Source organism: Myodes glareolus, chromosome 2 (genome assembly GCF_982192425.1).
Source record: "Myodes glareolus chromosome 2, mMyoGla1.1, whole genome shotgun sequence".
Lineage (NCBI taxonomy): Eukaryota > Metazoa > Chordata > Mammalia > Rodentia > Cricetidae > Myodes > Myodes glareolus.
In genome coordinates this window covers 19,577-31,437 of record NC_142027.1, presented here as the reverse complement: position 1 = coordinate 31,437, position 11,861 = coordinate 19,577, and the positions used below count along the sequence as shown (strand labels likewise).

The 11,861-nt window shown below is 33.0% G+C and overlaps 1 pseudogene; it reads right to left on the bottom strand.

Moving 5' to 3' along the window:
- Positions 1–1,119: 1,119 nt before the first annotated feature.
- Positions 1,120–2,054, bottom strand: LOC146895377 (olfactory receptor 4C15-like; annotated as a pseudogene).
- Positions 2,055–11,861: the final 9,807 nt, after the last annotated feature.

Sequence of the window (11,861 nt, the reverse complement as noted above, 5' to 3'; positions counted from 1 at the left end):
TCCCTGATGATTTAAAATTCTATCTCCTATGAATTTTTTTGTGCATGAGTTTAATCCCTCCACTCCAAAAACACAACTTGGCAGATTGCTGAGATTTTGACACCAGTTGGATTTCCATAGCCAGCCAGTAATATATAGTGAGATTCCATCTGAAATATAAATCCTATCTTCACATATTAAATTTGAAAAAATAATATAAGGTTTCTAATTATGTTCCTCTCTGTGTAATTCTAGTTAATATAATATTAGTGTCACAAAGAAACCTATATTCTGTAATATGTTCAGCTTGTTTGTCCTAACTTCAAGACCAATTTTTCATAGGTATTTTAATATCTAAGTTTCTTTCCATGATTCCTCAGATTTTTTAAGAATATAGAGTTCAATTTAGTTTAATTTTCTTTTTATTAGTTTTATTCTGCCATGGACTTTTTTGGTTTTTGGTTTTGGTAGGTGAGTGCATAAAATAAATTCAACATGAAAACTATAAAATTTTTGTAAAACATTACAGCATCATTTCTGAATGCTCTATTTAAGATGTATGTGTTCATTTAATCTGACTTTAAATTATATATAACAATATGAGTGTTCAATGCGTAGAAAAATTATGATCTTCTGAAAATATTTCTCATATACAGTGTTAATGCATTCTTTATAGAATAGTGTTCTATATATTTATATAAGTATAATTATGAAGAGCTGTCATAAGTGAATTACTGTTTATCTTTTCTTTACGTGAAGCTAGCTAAATGCAATTATTCGATTTGTTTCTGTATGTTTATTGGGTACATGTATGTGAGAACATGTAGAAAATGCAGGTACAAATGCACATGCCTGAGATGCCTTCAGGAGGTGTTAAAGATCCTTTTTTATCGTTCTTTACCATGTTCCTTAAGGAAAGATCAGGGACTGGGTCTTTAGCTATTTGTGTTAATCGAAGATTCCTTGCCCAGTTCATTCCCAGGATCTGCCTGGTTCTGTTTCAGCAACAGTAGGTAAAAGATTATCTACTATATCTGGCTTTGTGCATGAGTGATAAGGAACCAAACAAAGGACCTTATTATTACATAGCAAGTCCTTTTGTGCATTGAGCCATCTCCTCAGTCTTGTAAATACAAAAATTTATTGTTGACCAGAATCCACTACCAGCCTCTTCCACATTTTCCTTATGGCATTTATCATTTCTTTATTCCTGAAAGTGTATACCATAGGATTGAACAATGGTGTAAGGACATCTGTAAAGACAAACACATTTTTCTCAAAGGGGAATGGAGATGTAGGTCGGGCATATATTAATATACAAGGAACAAAGAAAAAATTACAACAGCAACATGGTATCCACAGGTGGACAGAGCCTTACGTCGTCCTTCAGAACTGTGACCTCTCAAAGAGAGCAAAATGACACCATAAGAAACTAGAAGAAATGAGAATATAATGATGCAGATAGAGCCACTGTTGGCAAACACCAAAATGACAAAAATGTGTGTGTCAGTGCAGGAAAGCTTCAGCAATGGGAACAAGTCACATATGAAATGATCAATGACATTGGGTCCACAGAAGGGCAGCTGCAATGTGAAGACAATTTGTATGGTAGAATGTAAGAATCCTCCCGCCCAAGCCACCTCTATCAGAATACCACAGAGTCTCCTGTTCATAATGGAAGAGTAGTGCAATGGCTTGCAAATGGCCACATAGCGGTCATAGGCCATGGCTGCCAGGATGATGACTTCCACTGCTGCAAAAAAGTGCGAAGCAAAGACCTGTGTCATGCAACATTCAAAGGAGATGGTCTTCCTCTCATAAACCAGGTCTGCAATCATCTTTGGTGTGACAACAGAAGAGACACATATATCCAGAAAAGATAGAAATGCCAAGAAGAAGTACATAGGAGAGCTCTGCAGTACAGGACTGTAGATAATGGTCACCACAATCATCATGTTACCCACAACAGTTGCAAGATAGACCAATAAAAATATAAGAAATAATATTTTCTCAATTTGGGGGTTCTGTGAAAGCCCCAAGAGTATAAACTCAGTGACAAAGCTCTGGTTTTGCATGATTTTACAGAGGACTTTTAAAGAAAAATATATGAAATCTGCAATTACAAGAAAAATAAATCTTAAAAATTTAGACTAAAGCTTCAACAATATGTTGTATCTTTATGTAAAATTATCTTGATTGATTTTATTACTGCTCAAAACAATGACAGGGACAGGTATTTTTTTAAAAAAAATTTTGTTAGTTATAACATAAAGTTGAGGTAGAAACCATTAAATAATTTAAAATAGTCACAAGTATTAATAATTTTGAATAAACCATTATGATAGAGCATTCCATTTTGAATTTTCAACTTTTGTCAATTTCTAAATGTTTCTTGCAATAAAATACTGAAATTCAATTAGAAATCATACCTTAATAATAAACCAAAGACTAAATATTATTAAAATTATGACATTTTAAGTTTTGTTTTACAGCATGAAGTGTATTAGATTTCACATAAAGTCATCTGTTCTTCATAACTCAGAAAGTTTTATACAAGGATAGCTGCCATTAACATGATTCTAATATTAATTTTTTTAAGTCATCAAATTTCCGTGTGTCCAGAGCTTATAAAAATGATGCTGTTGTATTAGTGACTGAATGGAATCAAAAAATGAGACTGGGCAAGACTCAGTCTCCTAGTCATATATGCGACATATACAAAAGTTTTAACAAAATTTTAAGTTCAAAGAAATAAGATGTTAAAATTAGATTTTAAGAAAAACCATACATGATATCTACTGAGAATCAACAAGGTAAAATAGTGAAAATTTTTTAAACAATAAAAACTTCAGAGTAGCTGTGGACTTTTTACTATCTCCCTCTATATACAGAGTTATGATATCTTATTCCATTGTCATAGTTAATTAGGCATTTTAATAAAAAATGTTAAGAATGGATTACTAAAAGATGATCAACCAATAACCTGTGTGAAAATTATATAGCTGAAGAGGAGAAACAAATTGTTAAACGCATTTTAGGATCCTGAGATTTAATTTCCTGACAGACATTTATACAATTTGAGCTTGTTCAGAAAAATATAATACTACAAAAATATGGTTTGAAATACATAAAAATTTAGTATAAAACATGTTCATAAATAGATTATTTAGTCATTTTTAATGACTATAAGGAGAATCAAGTTTGACTATGTGAAAATATTACTCATGATATTACCCTTATAATGATAGGAATAATCCACTCACTTGTAAACCCAGTTGCTTCACTGGATCATGCAGACAAATATTCCAGCTCTTGAACTCAATTTGCCAAGGAATTCATAAATATAAAAGATATTTGTATCTTCTCCTGAATATAGCGTAGAATTTTTATACTAAGTATATTTATCTACTTGAATATCTGTATGAATATACATGCATAGATATAAATATATGTCTTTATGTATATACTAATATAGATGTTTTAAAAATTCTAATGCATTTCTAAAGAGAAGAAGAAGGTGTTGATTTTAATGACTGGTATTTACAAAGAAAACATACAATTGCAATTAAAGAAGTGAGAGAGGAAGAGGAAGAAGGTGAAATATAGGAGGAGTAGGAAGAAGAAGAAGGAGAAGAAGAAGAAGAGGAGGAGGAGAAGGAGGAGGAGGAGGAGAAGGAAGAGGAAGAAATTTGCATATATATATATACATTTGAAACAACCACATCTTGATATTCCTAGGATGATTCTTCACTAGTATCTATAATATTATAATATTAACCCTGTTACCAATCATAAGCTACATAAAAAGAAAAAAGCAATAAAAACACATTCTACATGGTCATTATGTCATTGGATTAAGCAGAAATTTTTCAAAATAGAATAAGATGGTCAACATATAAATTACCAGTTGTCATTCTGTGATAAATCAGGATGGACTAAAAACTACATTGAGTAATGAGATCACAAGGTATGGAGTCCTTCTTTGAAATATCAGACAGAAATTCAGCATTTCTTACACTGACAATGCATGGAAATAAAAGAAAATCTGCTACAGACTATTAAGAATTTTTTCTGAGTTCTACACCTTTACCTATTTCCTATAGGATGTGTCTAGTTAGTTGATATAACCAGAATTTAATAAGTCTAGGGACATTGAAAGTTCTTTTGTGAAAATCATGTCAAAATAATAGTATAGCAATAAATATAGGAAGATATGTTGCCTTAATGAAAATGTGAATACAATCGGTGATACAAATCAATGGAAATTATATCTAATTCTTGCTTTTCCATAGACAGTGCTATTTTTCTTCATATTTATTCACAAGTTAAAATAATGTTTTATGAGTTAAGTTATGGTAGAATATAAAGGTGTGAATGTATAACATGGTCATTAGTTCTTTAAGAAAACTCAACTAGATGCTCCTTTTGGGAATTTTCTTTAATTTTTCTAATTTTGTAGGCTCAGATTTTTGCTGTTGATGTCTTTTGACTTTTTTTTCTTTTTCTTTTTTTTTTTTTTCTTGGTTTCTGAACCTGTGCTCACCAATTCTAGGTAACATTCATGAACTTTCTTCTCTATTCCTTTGTCCTCTCAAAGAAGAGAGCTTATTTACCAAGAAAGATTACATATCTCTGTAGGGGCATAACTGGAGATAAAATGCTAATCTAAAGGAAAAAATTGTCATAGTTGATCATTATTTCTTAATCAGTGGCAAAATGTTAAGCTTGTGGTCACTTACAGACACTCACGTTTCAAGAGCCTTCATCTACAAAAGACAAATAAGAAAGCAAAAAAGCAATAAAAGATAACAGATCAGCAATACTGAGTGGAAGCTTCAAAGACAATAAAGACTGATGCTAACTTAAATATTAAATAAATGTTAGCTTAATCTTTTATGTTTACTAAATATACCCAGTTATGTTTGAACTAACACTGTAAATCTTCAGAAAGCTATTTTTAAGTGTTTTGTTACAAAGTCAATAATGGTATAGCATAGTGTAGTAGCTATGGTTTATTATTAGAAGTTATGATTTTATATCGTATAGAACATAATAAGCCTAAACAGAAGCTGTAAAATAAATTATTTCTATAAAATAAAATAGTAGATGAAAATTGAGCTAAATACTCAGAAAAATCTCTTCTTTAGTTGACTAATATATCCTTGTACATTTCATAATCTTGTCAAATAATTCTTATTCAGGCCCTGTGGTAGTGTCAACTGAAATTCAATAAGTAGTCATCTGATACCTTCTGTTCTACTCATCTGTGTTAATATAAAATGAGAGTAAACACAATGTTAAGTAGAAATCTAAATGTTGCTTTTACTCAGCTATGGGAGGACATAGGGAGAATTGGAAGCGGATGGATAAAAACTACATTATACACATGAAATTCTAAAATAATAAATAAAATAAAAATTTAAAAAATTAACAAAACATCTTTATGTGTAAATAATTATGTGACTGAACAGACTACCAGATCTCACGCTTTATGGTTCATAGAAATATCTGGGTTTCCTGAGGTTCATGGCAGCCAGGTTACATACATGTTCACCCATCTCCACTTCAGCATTATAGTATTGTACTTTTTGCCACTCTATTCAGTCCACCTCCTTTATTTTAATGATATTCTAGAAATCATAATTCAAATATAACTTGTGACTATTGATGCCAACATTATTTTAAGCAGTGCCTACATAGCCACAACAGGATGAAAGATTGAATCAGTCAAAAGAAAACTGCTTTTTATCATCAAATTGTAAAATATTCCAATTACAGTGAAATGAATTTACTTACTCAATACATTTAGAAAACTTATTAGAAACTATTCCAGAATCCTATTTGTAATCCTGAAATAGCATTCATTCCACTTCCCCAAATTGAAAATAAAATGATAAAAAGGAATTTTACAATAAAATACTATACTGTTGAGAGATACAATATGGTCAAAAATACTGAAAACTAAAGAATATGGAAAACATTCATAGGGAATATAATGTGAAAATAAGAATCCAGCAAATCAATATCTCATGCTGGTATGAATAAAATACTAAAATATGAAAAAGAAAGCATTTTAATACTTTAAGTGACAAAAGCAAACAAAAACTGAATGTTCATTTTTATGAGTTAAAATATAATATGGAAATCTAGAAGAAAACAGTAAATAGTATTTGTAAGAAATGCTTCGCTATTGTAAAATTACTTAAAATTAAACCTCAACTAAAATCCATAAAAACAATTTTTATTATCACAAAGAATGGGAGCTTTACAAACTATTCTCCACATTAACATTAACAAAAGTGCAAGTAATGAACTAACAAAACAGCATTCAACCTTTTCAATACAGTTTTTTCAATGTGATCTTTCTATGAAGAGACATACCATTGACTCAACCAGTGTTCTTTGATTTCATGTACATATTCTCAGTGTAACCTAATACATTTTCATTGTATTTCTCCTGAAATTTCATTGTATTTCTTTTCTTTCATAGTCATGTATTTGACAATTCTATACCTATTCCTGATCTTGTCTAGGGACCCTCAGAGCAAAATCTGTGGTCACTGAGCCACATCCTGAGTAGTGATGTTGAGAACAGTACTCCCCAATTCTACCATCTAAACAAACTACTATATCCTTACTATTCAATTCAATTTGTCAGAAAGGTTAATTATAGCAGCAATGTATCTACAAATAACAAACATTCCTTGTTAACTGTTAAGTACAGAGAATACTCAAAACTATCATTTGTTTCAGAATGGTTATCATTATAAGTAATTACCTTAAAATGATTCTTTTTTACCATTAGTAATTTTATTAGTATTAGATATCTTATTAAAAATATTTACTTTTCAATTTATATATCAACCCCAGTTCCCCCTCCCTTCCCTTGTTCAGCCCCCTTATATCCCAACTTTCCCACTTCCTTCACTCCTCAGAGTGGGTAAAGCCTTCTAGAAGGAGTCAACAAAGTCAACATATCAAATAAAACAAGACCAAACCCCTTCCCCTGTATCAAGGTTGAGCCAGGTAACACACCATATGGCCTGGCCTCCAAAAACAGCCAGTTCATGCACCTGGGATGGGTCCTGGTTCTACTTATCTCCTGGGTAAACTGGCAGAGGGTGTAGAAGGAAGGGGATGGGAGACAGGAATATGAGGGAACAAGAAGACCAAGTATCTGGGAAAGATGGAGGGAGAGAGTAAGTAAAGAGATATCTTGGTAGAGGGAGCCATTATAGGGCTAGTAAGAAACCTGGTGTTCGAGAAATTCTCAGGAATCAAGAAGGATGACCACAGAGCTAAGACTCCTAGAAATAGTGGAGAGGGTGTCTGAAAGTGCCTTCCCCTTTATTCAGAAACTACCTTAATTGTCATCTTAGAACCTACATCCAGTAACTGATGGAAACAGATGCAGTGATCCACAACCAAACACCAGGCTAAGCTCCTAGAATTCAGCTGAAGACAGGGACAAGGGATCATATGAACAAGGAGTTTCAGGAGCATGATGGGGGAAAACACAGAGACAGTAGACATGAGGGTGAGAGGGTTTGTGGACGGAATGGGAGGAGGGGAAGGAGTGGGAACTTTGATTGTTATGTATAATGAAAAAAGATAGTTTGTTTTCTTTTCTAAAAATAAATAAAGAAAAGAAAAAAATGTATATAAACCACAAAACACACTATATTCCAAACTGAAAATAATAGTTTGGATGTACTAGTACATAAGTGACCATGTATTTAGAAAAATAAAAAGGTGTTGGATAGCAGAATGGAGGGAAGAAGAGAGTTAAGAAACAGATCAAGGAAAGAAGGCAGAAAGGATTTTGATCTTCTGCAAGTGCTATTTGATCACAGTGAACATTTGAGCAATTAATAATTGTGAAGTGTTGTTCTTTGGGCTCCTCCTGAATTTTTTTTTATTTGCTGCTTGAAGCTATGACGTTGGTCACATTTTAATGAATTTAAGGAACTTGAATATCAGAATTTATATAACTCTCTCAAGAACAAATAGTTATGAAATGAAAGCCCCATGATTGTATTAAACAGTAGCCTGTCGACAACATCCAAGATTTAAATTAATATTATAAGTTGGACTCTTTTCTGAAAATACAAAAGTGAACCCTATGAGTCTCACCGTATTTCGGTTCTGAAAATATTCTGAAGATATATGTCTTCTATTCTTTATGGTATGGTGTTCATCAGTCTTGACCAAGATTCTCTGCTTGCTTCTATCTCTTCTTTCCACGTTTAAGAAAGAGCAAGCAAACAGTTCTGTCAGTGAGAATAGAGAATATTACCTCTGCTTCTCAAGTGTTGTGTTCATCATGGTTGACAAGCAAAACACAAGCGAAGAAACCGACATTCCACCTTCACTGTATTCAGAATTTATAAATGTTTCCCTGAGAAATTATAAATTTGTAAGAATGATTTAATCCCCACAGGGTTTAAAAAATGATTGTCCTCATGAGATTCCAACACATATTTCTCTGCATGTTTACACGTATAACAATATTTATAATGTTTTTATATACATCCAAACTTATGCTGTGTATTTCTAAAAATGGCATTAAGGCTGTATTTGCTAATGCTTTGTATACTGTCTTTTTTAGACACAGAACATGATTTTATAATGAGTAGAATATAGTGTCGTTATGCTGTATTTAACCAAAGTTCTTTCTGTCACAAGGAATTTTAATCAATCTCTCAGGAAAACATTCATTGTTTAGGAAAAAACTAATTTTTCTTCAAAGAAAAAAATCATGTGTATTTATATACATATGTATGAATATTTTTATAAGTATATGAAATAATAGTAATGAAAATAATTTATTTCCTCTAAGAATTTGTTTTATTTTTAATTATTTGTGATGATTCCATATATGTATACAATGTATTATGGTTATATTGACCATATAGCCTCTTCTTCTCTTCTTGCAGGTATTTTTTTTCAAGTACCCTTCCTATATTTATATTTATTTAATTAGCAATAACTTAATTATTTTTGCCAATATAAGCTTGATAAAAGTTAAGACTTGACCACTGGAAGCTAACTGGAAAACTACACATGTGTAACTATCTTTACCAGTAACCATTTAATTCAGGATTGATAGAAACTCATGAATCCTTCCCCTATTCCTAACAGAAATTTGAAAGACAAATGTTGTGTCAGTGTTGTGCAGATAATCACAACCAGATACTTGCTAATGATTAAAATGGTCATAGAAAACCTAGCAGAAGTGTATCACAATGTACCTCTCTATTCTCTAAGTCTTATAGTCTCTATCGTACTCCATTTTGAGATATTCCTTCCTCTACAAAGGATTGAAATAGCTGTCCCATTTAGGGATGAGCTTTGAACATTGACTATTTATCACCACTTTATTGAAAATATCTGCATTAACTCCACCCCCCCCCCAAAAGAGGCATCTCTGTCAAATACTGAAAAGAACTGAATGACATAAATTTGGACATTTTGAAGGAATTTTGACACTTTATTTATTTAGAAGAATAGTAGTAGTTTTTCCAAAAATGACCTGCGACTTCACTAGCCATAGGCATTTGGCAAACTCTCCATTACCAAATATGCATTGCGTCTGGTAGCACATGATTCAAATTCAATCTGAAAGTGATTAATGACCCTCCAAACAGTTATGGCACTATTGCACCAATAGACATAACTTGTTTGACACCTCCATGTTCTAGCACTTATCGTCCACAGCCAAGGATGACATTGGATACCTCTTCTCCTCTTTTGTTTTCATTTAAAATTTTTTTAAATTTTACATACTAGTGTCAGTTTCCCCTTCCTTTTTTCCTTCCATATCCACCTCTCCCATCTTACTCTCATTCACTCCTCAGGTCGGGTAAAGCTTTCCACTGGGAGTCAGCAAAGTCTGATATACTAAGTTGTGGCAGGCTCCTACCCCCTGTATCAAGGCTAAATAAGGTATGCCACTACAGAGAATGGATTCCAAAAAGTCAATTCATGTACCAGGGATAAATTGTGAACCCACTGCCGTGGCCTCCCACAACAGATCAACCACTTAACTGTTACTCGCATTCAGAGGGCTTAGTTCCATAACAAGTAGGATTCCCAGATGTCAGTGTAGATTCCATGAGCTCTCACTAGCTTGGGGCAGCTCTCACTAGCTGTGGTTTTCTCAATTATGATCTTGTTTCCCATTTGCTTATATACTCATTCCTTCTTCTCGTTAAGTGAGCTCTGGGAGCACAGCCCAGGACTTGGCTGTGGACCACTTCCATCAGTTATTTGATATAGGTTCTATGATTACAATTAGGGTAGTCAATGGCCTGATTATAGGGGAAGGACAGTTCAGGAACCCTGTCCATTATTGCTAACAGTCTTATCTGGGGTAATTCTTTTGGGCTCTGGAAATTTTCCTAGCACCTGTTTCTCTCTAACCCCACAATGGTTTCACCTATCAAGATATTTCTTTATTGATCCCCCATGCTATCCTACCCTCAACCTAGTCATCTCCAGTTTTTATGTTTCCATCCACTATCCCTTCCATTCTACTCCCCTCCCGTTTACCCAGGAGATCTTAACTATTTCTCTTTCTTAGAGCCCTCAATGTACCTTAACGGAGAATGGATAAAGAAAACGTGGTACATTTACACAATGGAGTATTTTCAGCAATAAAAAACAATGACTTCTTGAAATTTCAAAAAAAAAATGGAAGGAACTAGAAAATACTATCCTGAATGAGGTAACCAAGACTCAGAAAGACAAATACAGTATGTATTCACTCAGAAGTAGATATTAGACATAACACAAAAGATAACCAGACTGTAATCCACAACCTCAAAGAAGCTATGCAAAATGAAGGTAGACATATCTTTTCTTTCTTAAAACCCATATAGCACCTTCTGGATCGACTAGCCAGCAAAAAGAACTTCTCTCAGGAGCACTCAATTTTGAGCTCCTGTGAAATGAAATATGCCACAGATCTAAAACATACAGTGCACACAACCTATAATTCCATTATAAAAGGGACATGGCTACCCTCACCAGAATGCCACAGACTCTCAACTCATAGCAGAAGAGAAGTCCAAGGACTGGCAAAGAGCCACATAGTGGTCATAGGCTATGGCTGCCAGGATGATTGCCTCCACTGCACTGAAGAACTGAACCACAACACTTGTGCCATGCAGCATTCAAAGGATATGTTCTTTGTCTTATAGAATAAATCTATAGTCTTCTTTGGTGAAACAATAGAAGAGACACATGCATCCAATAAGGACCGGAATGCCAAAAAGAGGTACATGTGGGAACCCACCGGTGCCGGACTCCAAACAATTATCATCACAGTCATTATGTTGTCCCCAATAGTTGTAAGATAGAGCAACAAAAATCCAAAAATTGATATTTTGTCAACTTTTGTGTTCTGTGAAAGTCCCAAGAGTATGGACTCAGGGACAAGACTCTTTTACATAATTCTCAAGAGGAAGATAGTAAAGTATGTTCACATAAATCTGAAATAATGAAAAGATATAGATTCATTTAATTTGCAATATCAGCATCAAAAAATGGCCCATTCTCATGTAGAACTATCTTCACTGTCTTTTATTACCCATGAAAACAGAATTGTTAGAGTATTTTGTAGTTCAGTATCATATATCATGTAGAATAGAAAAAAAATATTGAATACTTTAGACACATTTTCAATATTGTAGTAGAGACCTTCTATGTTTCATAGAAAATAGGAATAGTTTATCTTGAAGGTACAAATTTCATAATTCTCAAAGGACTTTTTGAAATGAAGTATTGGAAGACATTTAAAATCATATACATAGTATATAATATTCTGTAATTCATTAATTGTGTCTGTCATCTGTATTGAATGATGCAGTACCATAGAGCTT